The following is a 15,022-nucleotide window of genomic DNA, read 5'->3' as shown; positions in this document are numbered from 1 at the left end:
GGGAAACCGAGTCGACTAGTCCCTAATATGTAGGCTAAAGTTACCCTAGACCTACATTAGCAATGGCTGCTAACATTTCCCGAGTTACCACAACAGGCCAGACCAGTGACATTAACATGAATACAGGAATAAAATGTTCACAATGTAAAAGAAGCTGAGAGTTGTCAGCTCATTGGTTCCTGGAGGTAAACACAAAGCAGAGCGAACTGTGAAGAGACGAGTCCTGCTGTGGGAGCCCTGCTGGCATCCACCATTTTCTGTTGATTTATGGCTCTTCTCTGTGCTTTTGTAAGGGCAAAGGAAAATGAGAAAAACCACCTTCGAGGTACTGTGTGTATAAATGCTAGCTCCGCTTCAGGAGGAGAATATTTGTTCCCACAGAACATATAAACCAGGCTGGTGGCTGTTTCTGTCCCACAGAGGACAGGACTCATGATTCAAGGACATTCTGCTGCAAACCGCAACTGAGCATGACCGTTAGCATTAGCATAACGCTATATATGCAGCACATGGCAGGAATATTCCTAGATTAAAATTGCAGGTTTGAGTGTTTTATTGGGACTTTTTGTGGCAGAGCAACACAAACCAGTGCAGAGTTGTGAACTAAGAGGAAAGTGATGCATTGATTTTCATTTTTCTTTTCAAATAATCTGACTCATTTACAATGACACCAACTCCTCAGCTTTGTGTAATTTCATCTCTTCTGTGAATACATCAGAGGGTCATTAGTGATAAAACCCCCCCTGGCATTTTAAAGACCAAGGAACACAGCAGGCAGGTCAAGAAGAAGATTGTGGAAAAGATTAAAACAAGGTTAGCTTATTAAGCTACAGCAGACCCCTGCGTATTCCTGGTTCAGTATTTGCAGATGTTTCTGTGGAACGTGAATCCAAATTATTTACAGAAAACCAGCTTATTTGGGGACTTTTTCCATAGAGGATCTCTAAATTGGAAAGACAATGTGGCTTGAAGTTGAAATACTTAGGCCAGTTGATTGGCCTTCACAACGCAGACAGTATAGGAAACAAGGAAGATGTAAACGTTAGCTTCTGTGGTAGTGCTAAAACAGTTCCCACTATATGTATTAATGGATATTAAATTATATTTAGTATTAACACCAATAAAAGAGACACTTATGAGAGATTTTAGATAATATTCCCTGATTTTAGCTATTCTTGACTGGCTGTGGTCCTTGATCCTGTGAATACCAGTGATCCGATGTACTCTGTGTTGGTCTGTAACACAGGGTACATTGTGTTACAATGTTCCACATTGTGTTACAATGTACTCTGAAGTTGCAATGTGACAAAATGTACAAAAGTTAAATGGGTGTGAATACTTAAACTAAAGTATTAACTGTATGTTTTGTCTTTGAAGCTATCGGCGCTGAAACCAGCACAGAAAATGGAATATACTCGACTTGAGCATTGCAGGAATGAACTCATCTCAGTTCATTAAAAATTCATGAAAAAGTTTCCCAGAAGATAAGAGCAGACTTTCCTTTGGCTCATGCCTCTTCCTTTCCTCTAAATGGCACTCGTTTGCTCTTGAAGGTAATGGTTTTGCTATTTAAAGTTGAGTGCATTTTAAAGAAACCCTTCCTGCGGACCTAAAAAAGTGAATCTTGCTTCGTGCTCAAACAAAGACAACATTGTGTCGGCACTTGCAACATAATCAGGGGGCATGATTTGCAACTTTCTGGAAGGTTGGAATAGATTTCACAAGCGACGGCTGTTTATCTCAAAGTTAAAGGCTAAAGCCCTCCTGTAAGTAGAACTGCTGAGTGTAATCTGTTACCAATACTTGAGATGAAACTATTTAGTTGTAATCAGGACAAAGAAATCAAGACGGCCCTAAAAATCTCTCACAAATCTTTACTAGCTGGACTCTGGACTTCTCATTGAGACACTTTGAAAGAAGTCCAAAGAAAGGAAATGGTGAAACCAGTCTGTCAGAGTTCATTCATCAGGTGTCCTCTAGTATACCTGATAGCTAAAGTCTGTAGTGACTGATTGACAGACAGAAGACACCGTTTAACAACTGAAGTGCCATGACATTTCAGTTGTTAAATGAAGCGTCATTATTTATTTGTGCTTTATTAAATGTTTTTAAGAGCTAAAAAGGGAAAACGTTTGGTTTATACCTTTCAGGTAATTACAGCTCCTGATAAGTGCTGCCACTCCACAATTTTGCAGGATGTCCACTGGGATAGTATAAATTAAATTACTTTTTCCTTGGTTGAATTCACGTCATGGTCAAATACACCGATGTGATTCAACGATTCAACTGCTATCGGTCGGTGGAAGTAGAGTCAATGCTTGTATCCTTTTATTACATAAAGTTAGCTAATATTTAGAGGACAGTGGCTTAGAAACAAAAATCCTTGACTGTTGTAGTTGTTTTGTCTATTAGTTTATCAGTTATACTTTCTGCTTGGTAAAATTTTGAACTATCATAAATTACATCACTGCTTCTGTTTATTTTAAGGTGTGTTGACAATTTTCTCTGCACAGCTGTTTTCATATGTTTTTTACTTTTTTGTTGTTTTATGTTGTTATCATGTAAAGATCTTTGAATTGCCTGTTGCTGAAATGTGTTCCACAGAAAAACTTGCTTTACCTTCCCGTGCTTAACATCCAGAGGATTTTAATTAAGCTAATTTTGGACGTTACCTAGACCATTGCAATACTTGCAGTGCATTCTTTTCAGACCTTGTCCTGGGATCTCTCTCTAGTTTAGGAAGCCATCTGTCAGAGAGACTGACTCAAGAATAGTTTGGTAAACAGGCGAGTTTATGGTCAGCTCAGTGATTACAAGGTGCACAGTTTCTAGTGGAGATTCATTACAGAATTTTTTTTTTTATTATTATTTTTTGCCATAACTGTACAGTGGACCATTGGTATTTGGGTTAGTGACTATGGAATCTAGGAAAGCTTAAGGCCCTCTCTAAATATAGCGTACTTGCATATAGTTCAATATCAAATATACCTTAATATGACTTAACGCACACAGTCGAAATAGTCTCAGCACTGCAGCTGAAGCTAACATCCAGAGTCTTCCTTATCTCCACTCCTGAGGGTAAAGTTGCCTTCCTATGCAATTTCACTCTATTCTCATTTCCCTTCAGTTCTTCACCTGGAATTTCTCCCATTGAGCTCAATTTCTCCAATTGCATTTCAACTGGGCCAATCACAGAACAGAAGAAGTAGTGGTGAACAAAGATGTCATTTTAGGGTTATAGTCCGCCTGTGGTTATAGTTTGGCAATGAAGGAAAAGATCGAAGTCATCCAGTCCACAACTCTAAATATTGAGCAATTAAAGTCAGAGCGAGAACAATGCTTGACTTTATATTGCTAGCAAAGATATTGTGGCTCCACTCCCCACAGGGTTGTTATCAGCTCACACAATTTTCAGGAAGCTTCATCAAGCTGGTGTATTACATTTGTCATGGCCAACAATTAGTGATTAGGTAAAATTTGATCCAATCGTTTCAACGTCAACAAAGTCCACACCTTCAGCAACCAACCATTTCTCAGTAACCGAGGGTCCAGACCTCTGTTGGAAGCAAAGTGTAGAACTAGCTGCAGCTTTTCACCAGGCTAGTGTACAGCCAATCAGCAACTAGGAAAACTTAAACCACTCTTGAATCAGTTGCTTTGCAAATATCAAGAAGAATTGTGTCTAGATATTTCAGCTTCCCAAGATTCATTTCTGTCAAATATTTAAGATTAATATTTGGAGTTGTGTTCAACAGAAAAATCTGCGAAAACAGAACAGTGAATATGTGGGGATCCGCTATGTATAATCAGTTCAGAAGTGATTATATATAACCCTTCATATAGTGACAGAGTTACAGTAAACAGCATTGAACTGAGTAGATGAGACAAGAAAGACTGAATTTGTAAAAACAAAAGAAACAAAGTCGTATTTATAGTAAAATTACTTTTGTACATTATAATAAACAACCACAGGGACAGAGAGCTGTTGGCAAAAATAAAATCAAAGGGGGAAAGAATTGAGTAGGAGTGTGTGTGTGTGTGTGGGGGGCAGGGGGGTGCGTGTGTGCATGCGTGTGTGTGTGTTTATGTGTATGTATACATGTGTTTGTGCATTCCTTCAAAGGGAAAGGCAAAATGAGGATCAGACGAAGTGTGTGTGCTATGCCAAAGCAAAACTTCAAGCGGTTTGGACCTTCAGACAAGTTCCGTTTGAAATTCTACAGATGAGTGTTTCTGTGGAACTTGAACTGTAGCACACATAAGCTAGTCTGCAGCTTAATGGGAGACAACGCCCCAATTTTATTTGAATATGTTGTGTTTTATGTTGCTGGGACTTCAAAAGCTCTGTATGTATTTCAACTTCCTAGCTTAACAACCTAGGAGGTGATGCATTAAAACTGTCAGCTTTGTAAGCATGCAGATTTGTCCTTGAACTGTATATATGGAACCCACAATTATCATGACAATATCAGTGAGTGTAATAGAATGCTTGCATGTATTCACATATTGCATACCAATAATATATCATCCCAGTTGAACTGATTCTGTCTGCACCTGATGCCTATAAAAGGTCATTGTTTTTTAGGGCCTGAGATGAAGGGCCCCAGAAACGGTCGGAACGTTGTAATAATGGAAAGAAAGAAAAGATTTAGGAAATGTGAGCTCTTAGTAGTCTATAGGCAAATTGCCACGTGATTTTATGCGTGAGAGGGCAAAAAACCGCTCAGTAACTTTGACTCTCACTGGTTTTAGCAGTCAAGTTGCCAACATGTTGCAGCAAATCTGTGATTTTTTAAAGAAAAAGGGGTGCAGCTGCTACTAATTGTTAACACTACAACAACTAGACAGCAAGGTCCAAGGGCATCACATCAAGAAAAAGTTTTGATTGAAAGGAAAGATGGTGAGGGAGAGAGAAGTAGATCAGTTATGCTAGCTTGACTTTGACAACTTTACCATGTAGACCTGCTGTGGAATTCAGTGCTTCAGTTCAGTCAAAAAAAAAAGGCCCATCATGTCTATTTAAATGGTTGGCTTCCATTTTCTTCTCCATCTTTCTGGTTGCTACTTTTAATATAATTTTACCTGGATCGTCTGTCAGTTAAATCAAAGTAAGATGTTTTTGCACAGAACAATGATCAGTTTCAGAGAGAACTGCAGCACAGCCTGGATGATGGCACTTCCTGCCGTCGTCCAGAAATAAGAGTCGTCTGTTTGACGCCAGTGAATGACCTCACTGATTAAACTCACACTGCTCCCATGTTGAACAAGCCTCCTTTCAATTAATGATTCAATTACACACAATCAGCAGGAGGTACACCACGACTGTTGGGTCTACTGGTTTCCTATTACTCTGCTCCACCAGCTAATAAATTATTTGTCATTGAAAGATCATTTCTAGCCCCGAAAAAATAGAAAACCCTGGTAAATGTAGTTCCAGAACAACTGGGAACAGCATTACCAAAACTGCTCTGACCTGTTTTTTTTGTTTTGTTTTTACATCAGCACTTCATCAACAGCCATAAACAGCTGTGATTGCAGTCTTAAGCAGCAGGAAACAATTTTACCACACAGAAATTACAATGCTGGAGAGTCTGGTTTGAAAAGTGGGACTGTTGTGACAGTCTCTCATTAACTGGAACACAGTTGAGACTTCTAGTTGAGACAAACACACTCCAGTCTCAGAGAGGCATGCAGAACTTTTTGGCAGAAACGGAGCGAATCTGGGGCAACATATTCTCACACTTGGATATATTTTAGAGGTCCAACTTAGTTTGGGTTGTGCACACATTTAATGTATTCCACGCAGTGGAAATAAAGCTGGTGTTGAGACAAAACAGAAATGATTTAAAGGCTTGTTTTGGAAGGGATTTTGACAATTATGGATAAGAGGGGACAGCTCAACAACAAGCACTGTGCAGGGTAAGGCCCTCTGTGTGTCATTTTTGTGGCTTTAAAGAGTTAAGAACAGCTTTGTCAGAGCAATTAGAAACCAACAAGCTTTGTCTTGCCATCATGTGTCTCCCTGCCCCCGAGGTCCATGATGATGCCTTTTCATCCGCCTGTACGCTTCCACACCCATGTTCTTGTTTTAACGCTCCAGTCTGTCGTTTGCATGCTGCCGAGGTACATAATTCCAGAAATGGTGCCTTTGGTCATTCATCACGTCATCAACAGTGGGAGATGGGGACGATAGAAGAACTGCAAGGAGAGAAAGGAGGGAAAAAAACAAAAAGCCTTTTCAGTCCTTGGGGTTCACAGCGTACGGCATCTAAAGACAGATTTGTCAGAGGTAAGGCAGCTGTCCTTGGGAATGCTCCACTGAGCTTTAGTGCAAAATGAAAAAGTCTCCTTCAAGAGAGCAAATCTAGCAATTCATGGAAACCTGCAAATGTCGCTTTGCATACTATTAATCAAGCATATTAGTTTGGAACGGTTGAACAACAGTTGCATTGTAACTATGGTCGGGACTGTAGAGCATTCATTTTGATTAATTAATTATATAGATTTCAACAGGGTAAAAATTAAAAAAGATTTTATTTTACATACGATGGTTTTGACTGGAACCCTTTTTATTCAAGAGTTTCTGGTACGCCCATAAATCTGATGCACAACAAACATCCACATTAGGTTCATTTTTGCTTCAAAAAACAATCATATTGGATGCTGGAAAAGACTATTGTTATGTTCATGTTGTGCTAAAAGGAATTAGCATATCAGTATAGCTATTTAAGGCTAAGATAAAATTTCATTGCTAAACATGTAGCAGCAGCACAGACGTCCCCAACGCTGTGCCAGCGTCTACAGTCCACATTTCACATGAATGGTCAGAAAACACTGAAAGCTGAATGGGTATGATGTCACTTTGCACCATTCTGATGGTTGAATAACGTAAATAACAGATTCGTACTTGGTTGGTAATGTAGCAAGCGAAAAAAAGAGGTTTTAAATTGAAAATGTTGCTTATTTTGTTGATAGTTTTCAATTAAAATGAGGATCCTGCAATTAACTTGATGAAAAATTTTAATCAAGTCCCACCACTCATTATAACATTCACTACCTTATATTTTAAGATTTTGATTACAATGAAGCTGATGTATTTGGCTTAATGAAAGTGTGGTGTACAGCATTGCTGGAACTGATATGTCAACATCAGTTGCATAATGACTACATTTATTATTTTTAGTATAAGTTATGAACTGGACAGAGTTTTGAGAGTGGGAATTTTCAATGTGCAACCAGCTTTAAAATAGTTAGCCAGCTGAGTTTAACCCTGAATCAGTTACTTCTTGGGTGTGGTTGTCCTGAAAAGTCTTTATTTCACACGTAAAACAATTGACTTAAAAAGTGTATTACTATATTATTAATATCTGATGCCTTAATCTAAAAAATATTCTTGTGATTTCAAAATGGAGGACAAATCAGATTAGCAAAATTATCTATTTAGTTATTTTATTTAAGACTCTTGCAGCTCTTGTTCAGTCCAATTTTTTCTATTTAAATCAGACAGTGTGTTTAATAAGAGTGATAATAATCCTGGAATTTTATGTCAGGCACTCCAGCTCCAGCAGCTCTAATGTTAACATCACACAATCAAAAAACTGATGTCATTTCTTTACTCGAGGTAGTTGGTAAATAAGAAGTGCTCTGAGCGATGCCCGATGGGTCTCATCAGTGCTAACATGAGTTGTCAGTGTGTTTGGATCTGGTGCTGGGTGAGTGGCAGTGGTGTCCTTGAGTCTCCCATCCTTTTCTCTGGGCCACTGTGTGAACCCTCACTGACAGGCAGCAGTGGGCCTTGGATCGGTTTGGGGCGACATGCCAGACTGAGACTCTGCTGCCTTCAAGGTACAAATGCCAACACGAGACACTGCTGGACAGTACAGCAGCAGAGATCCAGTAAACAAAGTAATTTTAGCTTGTATTACTGAACAAAATTCCATTTTACCCCTCAAGTTTTTCTTTTATTATATAATTTATAATTTTTTCAACTTCTGGAAAGAAAGTAGCAGATTTGTAGCAGACTATTCACAATCTACCACCAAAAGGACTAGGAATACTCTCTGTTAGCACGCTAAAGTTAGCATTTAGCATTCTCTACAATGGTTGTGTTGGACTCAGAAACAAAAAATCTATAAAAGCACAAAGTTTAAGTCTCAGAAAAAAGAAAAATGTAATATATTAGATAATGCAAAATCTAAAATTGATAACAAATTAATGAGTAAATGGACATCGTCAAATCTTCATGATGCATGGACCAAATTTCTTCTTTGTGGTTTGTGCCAACGGCAACATCCGGTTGTTGATCGTGTGACTCGTATGACGTGATCAACAATTTCACCAAACTCCATCGCAATTTGGTGAAATAAACCCATTTTGATACAACTGAAAAAACCACCTTATTCAAAGATTCGGCATGCTTCCGTTGAGCAAATTTATTTTCTAAACGTCAAATTGTGCAATTGTATGGTAGATGGAAACAAATCTACTGTTCACTTCCGATACCTTACACCATGATGGCGACTGATATTTGCTCTGACTTGAAATGCCACATAATCATACTTCCTCCTTCTTATCGTTCTTTATCTTTTCTGTTGATCTGTGATCCCCTTTCTTTCCAGCTACCTCATCATTTGCCTTCTCATTCGGTTGGTATTTCTGTTCCCCTATCATCCCTCTGAGACAGAGAGAGGGAGAGAGAGAGAGAATTGAGCGGGTGTGAAAGAGAGGACTGCATGCAGTTACCTTGGCAACTGCATCTCGAAGCTTAGCCTGCTCTCTTCCACAAGCATACACTCTCCGTGTCTCTCTATCTGTCTCTCTCTCTCTCACACACACGCGCACACACACACACACACACACACACACACACACACACACACACACACACACACACACACACTTTCTCCATCCTCCTGCCTGGCTCTTTGATTAAAGCATACCTCTGATTAGGTTGAATAGACAGGAGGAAGAGGCAGAAGAAAGGTGGGAACTGGCCTGGCTTGTTAGGGGAGACATGATGCTTTTCTTCTCTGACGAATTATTAGAACTGAAGCCACGTATCAAAGGCAGAGCTTGTCTGGGAGCTACACGAGGTCCACAACAAAGAAAAAGCAGTTCACACTGCGCTTTGAGATTCCCTCCTCGCCTCTGCAGAGGTCTTTGTCAGTTGGCTAATAGAGGCAATTGTGGGTAATAGTCTGTTACAGGAAATTAATGCATTCGCCAGGCTCCACTGCCTCACTCTGACATCAATCTGTGCTAATTTGCCAATTAATCTGTTTCGATGAGACGATGTCTCTATAAGGGACATCCATTTACCTTCAACTAACTTTAGGTTTTGGTGATTTGTGTTCTTTATCAGATCCTCTTCCTGTGTGTGTCTCAACATGCCTGTAGGAAGGCATTTTCACCTCCAGTGAACAACCGGCGGTAACTATCGATTCTGGAGTCTTTGTGAAATGTGTCACAGTTGGCGGCGCACTTGTTAACGTGGTCAGAACGCGAGTGAAAAATATCCACAGTGGGAACTGGGAGTGGGGTTGACTGCAGTTGTTTTGGGGTCATTTGTTGTTGGATGTCCACAGGGTGAAAACTTTCTGTTCTGTGGCTCAGGGGGAAGCGAAGAACGATTCAGAATGCTGACAGTAAAGTTTTGTGAAAACATAACCTTAAGACTACTGTTGGATTGAAGATGATGAATTTTCTAAGAAAACCCAAGATCAAAGTGGACTTCTGCTAAAACAAGTTCAATCTCCACATTTGAGTCAGAGTCCTGGATACGCAACATGAAATGTTGCCTTCCGGTAGAAGGTACACAATCCCAAAACATACTATTTTATACTCACCTCCATCCAAATTTTGAATCAAAAATTTAAAATAAAGTACATTGAGTCCTGGAATGTGTGCAGTAATGTTGGTGTTCTGTTGTTTTTTAAATGGTTGTGTGTATATAGTCTACATACATGGCTGTTTGTATGTATTCTATGTGTATTTTATTGTGTGTTTGGACAGCTGCTACTCTACACTGTTGAGCCAATGAAAAATTTGCCCTTGGGAACATTAAAGTAGTTTATGAAAGTGCTTCTTAATGAACCTTTAAACTGTCATGATGTTTCTTTTTCATGTATTGTTAACAAGTATGACAATAATAAATGTAAGTAGGAGGCAGTCCACAGCCAGTGATCTTCATGTTCCAAACATGCCCTAACATGGAAAGTATTTCCAGTAAGAGAAGCTGTTTTTCATTAAATTTAAGGAATGTAAAAATCTTAAAAATTCAGTTTAAATACCTTCCAAAAATTTGAATATGGATCAAAAAGGTATACTCTAACCTGCCTACAAACATAGGTCACGGTTCAGGCGAAGTGAACTCTGGCCCGGCTCGAATGAACATGTGACCGGAGACCGCGGCAAAAACAGGAACTGGACTGCAGTGCAGGGTATTCTGTGTAAATACAACTAAAACAAATGTGAGTCACTAAAGCAAATGAATGAAACTATAGGATGCATCAGTATATGTATGAAAAGCTTTATGCTCTCTATGTTATTAGTTATGAAGTGAATTGAAACGGAAAAAAACTGCAGGGTTTCTTTTAGCTCCTATTCATCTCAAGCAAACATACAAATATGTATGTCTAACTAGTGTACTAAATGCAAATATGTTGGGAGAAATGAGCCGATTTCTTTTGCCAAAGACAAAAGAGAAATATTATACTTCTAAAGTCTGAGCTACTGTATTTTTTTTTTACGTTTCGTGTAGAAAGAAGTTTCCCTCAGTTTATTCTTCAGAGATTCTTTGTGTGATTTCCTTCTGTGGTTCTTGGTGTAGCGCCACCGCAGGCGAGGAGTGGAACAGCTTTTTCAAAGGGTTTGGTTGGCTTGACAGTTCAGCGTGAAAGTGAACCGCACCAGCTGCAGATGCAAAATAATATAGCAATTTTGATCTCCAGTCAAACCGAGTTGACCAGATTATCAGGTGTGAAAACAGTTTCCACACCACGACTGTCAAATCAGCTGATTTGGTCTGGAAAAAAAGAACAAAAAAAAAAAATGGGAAAAGTGTTAGAGTGCTGTGACACTGTTCTCCACCTTTGAGTCAGAGCAACTTTTTTTTTTAGGAATTTACATAATTAATAGACCTTTTAAAGCGGTATGATGGAACACTTGAGTCATAAAAATTGACTTTTCTTAAACATTGGTATACCTTTGTCCTGGGTGTGATTAAGACATAGTGACATTGGTTTAAAGGTTTATAAAGAAAAGGCTTCTGCATGAACACAACATTTTTAGATTAGAGTTGTTTTGAGATTTCAGACCTACTTTGCTCTCATCATCTCAGGGATTAGCTATTAGCTTCAGCTAAATGACGATGCTGTGAGTCTTTTACTGTAAGAAAGACTGCTTGTTTAAAAAAATGCAGGATTTTTTGCTCTGAATGAACAGAGACATAACCTTCTACCTCTCTTTGAAAAAAAGCACTTGTCAGGCACCCACTCAGGAGAGTGGGTGAGTACTTATTAGCCTAGAATCATTTGTTTCAGAGTGCAATCAGAGGAGGCAGCGATCCTGATCGCTTGATTTTTTTTTCCCTCCTTGAGAACTCATCATTCTTCAGAGCCTCTTTCTCCAATCAGAGAGTTTACTCTGGAATCATATCCACAGTTCAGCCGGTGACAGGAAATTGATTAGACAGCAAGTGGGAAATGAGTCCCCGAGCGGACCCCCGCTTCCTTTTTATCCCAAAGGACGGGAATTCATTTCTGTCAGATCACTGTGATTTTTGTGTAATGGGACAATTTGCACGGTGGGGGAGCTGAAGGAGACAGGGAGAGGACGTTCACACTCCTTTAACCATGTGCGATATGTCAGGACCTTTTCCAGGCCGGGAGTCTGGATGTAGCTGTCTGACCTCAGAACAAGTTGTGATAATACCATGGTCATCGCCTGCAGCTCCCAGGTGGATTAAACTGATGTGATTTAATGCCTGTAGAGCTGAGAGGCCATCAGGGAGATCCTCTCACTGCACTTTTATAAAGAATATGTCTTATACATATTTGTTTGGTGTGCTGTGAAAAGATCGATCTCCTTCCTGAGGTACTACTTCCATCTGAAGAAATGCACTGCTCCCACCAAAAACAACCTATTAGTGCCAGGAGGAGGCGCTTAGCACTGTCAATCAACATCCTGTACTTGCTGTAGGAAAGCTGTAGCAATAGCAGAGAGCAACGGTGGAGAGGCTTTGAGGTTGGTAGTGGGGGTGGGGGGGAATGTGCAGCACAACACAAGATTGTGATTGACAGCGCTAAGACCCGCCTCCTGGCTCTGATTGGTTGTTTCTAGTTAGCTCTGGGTTAAAATGGAGGAGCTCAGTTTTTTCACAGATTATCACCAAACTGTCACAACGTCATGTAAACAAAATATATTTTATGAAAGCTACATACTGCAGTAACAATGTTAACAACACAAACATTTAAAATAATTATGTACAATGTGATCTAATTACTTTTAAAACAGCAACTGATAATCTGCCTCAAATTTCTCTAGTAGATGCAATTTTAAACCTTTTTTTTTACTTTGGCTGTCTGAATGTTGCCACTTTTGAAACTTTTCTCGATGTGGTTCTCAAGTGTCATTCAAGGTCACAGTTTTCCTGCAAGCTGTTTTGCACAGATCTCCCTGGAGATATTTTGTGACATGTTTCTTACACCTGAGTATTTTTAATAAACAGCCACCAAAGAACACTCTCCAAGGTCACAAGCATTTTAACCTTTAGATGAGAAATCTACCAAGTGGCTATGAAATAATTTCACAACAAAAGGTTAGCTTTGGACAGCAGCTTTAGTGCCTGATTTAAACAGAAATATGCACTTTCCCTATCGCAGTTGGCAGATGAACATGTTACTGTAATGTAACTTTTTGTGTCTTCTTTTTGGGTCTATCTTCATATACCGACATCCACAAGTTTGTGATGTAAGTTTGTGATGTTGTGATGTAAAGCGTACAGTGAAACAAAGCTGGCTGAAATATTTCACTTCAAAGTCTACAAATATAATCTTTCTCTCACTCAGGCTTTAATGAGGAGTCCGAATTTATTGATTCAATTGATTAATAATTCAATTTTTATGTTCCTACGCACAACCCATAATGACAAAAACAGATTACATCTGCAGTGATATAGATTTTTTTTGTCTTGTTTTTAATCATGCACATAAGCAGCAAAAAGTCAATATGTATGTTTGCTTGAGATGAATAGATGCTCACAGAAACCCTGCAGCTTTCTTCCGTTTCAATTCACTTCATAACTAATAACATAGAGAGCATAAAGCTTTTCATACAAATACTGATGCATCCTATAGTTTCTTTCATTTGCTTTAGTGAGCCTCTTATTCTGTCAAGATACAAATAATATTTTATTGTTAATTTATCCAATTATAAAAACAAAGTCAAAAAGATGACTAAAAATACAATTTATTACATTGTATTGAATTAAATTTCAGCACAATCAAAAAAATCAGGACACCAGTGTTGGAACTGCAACACATGGTGTGGAGAAACACTGATATTGAGAAAATCTGTGTTTATGTTTCTGTATGCTTAAACCTAAAGGTATGGATATACAGTATAGACCAATGGGAGTTATGCTACCTAATTAGTGTACCAAATCAAATATATAGAAAAATATTGAGGGAAAAAGAAAGTTATCCAAACACAGAACCCTGTGTTACTCCACAACCAGAAGAAAGATTTATTAGCATGTTAGCATGAACAGATTAGAACAGGGGTGGGCAATCCTGGTCCTCGAGGGCCGGTGTCCTACAACTCTTAGAGGTCTCCCTGGTCCAACACACTTGAATCCAACAGCTGAATCACTTCCTGAGTGCAGTCAGGTTCTCCAGAGTCCTGCTAACGACCTCATTATTTGACTCAGGTGTGTTGAAGCAGAGAGACATCTAAAAGTTGCAGGAGACCAGCTGAGGCCTGGAGTTGCCCACCCTGGCTTAGAATGTTGTTTATAACAGTTGGGAAACAAATCTCAGCCTGAGAAACCTGCATTATTTATAAGTTTTTTTCTAAGTGTAAGACTATAACATGAACTTTATGACCACAACTTTATATCAATAAATGAAAACACGACTAATTTGCATTTTCATCCTTTTTTTTTCTTTTTTTGCTAAATTTTATGTTTGCTCAAGATTCGCACAAGAGTTGGATGGAGTCATAGCTGTTGTTGCATTTTCATGAGGGAAACAGAATCTTGTGATAATTTTTTATTTACTTATTTATCTAAAATCATTGTTTAGCACTAAGGTTAAAGTATGGAGTATGTTATTGGACAATCATTATTGCAATCATTGCTCAGTGTTGAATGTCTTTTGAATGCCACTGCTTTTATGCTCATAATAACTAATTCCTGAAAGCTAAACATTTCCCTTTAAACTACAGGAAGTAGATTTAAGAGTTTGTACATACATTACATGCTTTTAGATGCATGTACTACATGCACTGAAACTATTTTTCAAAAATAGTTTCAGTGCTGGTAGCCTATGTACACTGCATTGTTACTCACGCAGTCACCAAGGTCTTTGTGAGTCTCTGTTGTGACGTGCCCTGAACACACACCTCTTCAAACTGACAGAACTGGCTTCTCTCTGCACTTGTGGTTTGGCTTCCATCCTCCTCCAGCAACTGGAGCTTTCTGCTAATTTTCAGGAATATTCACTTATGGCACACACGCACACACTCATGCACACACAACAGGCCAAACTTAAAGAACCTACTTAACACTGTATGGATCTTTGTGTTCTGATTGTGTTTTAGAACCACATGGATCTGGTAAAAACTGGACAAAAGCTCAACTTGTGTGTCATATCTTTAAGTTCTAGTTAAAGGAGCAGTATTATGTAAAATTGATTTCCTGAAGATGGAGTTTCATAAAGGGAAAGAGTTTTTTTTTAAGACATAGAGGCACAAGTTTTGCCGTGACAGGCTGGCGACCTGTCCAGGGTGACCCCGCCTCTCACCC

General features: G+C 38.9%; 1 protein-coding gene across 8 annotated transcripts in view; it reads left to right on the top strand.

The window, feature by feature from the left end:
• Nucleotides 1–15,022, top strand: part of LOC103465398 (band 4.1-like protein 1) — a 109,835-nt gene that overhangs the window by 33,996 nt on the left and 60,817 nt on the right. The window contains exon 1 of one of the 8 annotated variants that reach the window (XM_081607453.1): nt 6,269–6,289. The exons of the other annotated variants lie outside the window; for them this stretch is intronic. The gene's annotated coding sequence lies outside the window, so the exon portion shown is untranslated. Of the gene's footprint in view, nt 1–6,268; nt 6,290–15,022 lie in introns of those variants that run through there. 8 annotated transcript variants of the gene reach the window in all.

Source organism: Poecilia reticulata, chromosome 5 (assembly GCF_904066995.2).
Source record: "Poecilia reticulata chromosome 5, P_reticulata-male-v2, whole genome shotgun sequence".
Classification (NCBI taxonomy): Eukaryota; Metazoa; Chordata; class Actinopteri; order Cyprinodontiformes; family Poeciliidae; genus Poecilia; species Poecilia reticulata.
The sequence above is the reverse complement of the archived record's forward strand: the minus strand, read 5'-3'. Positions and strand labels throughout refer to the sequence as shown.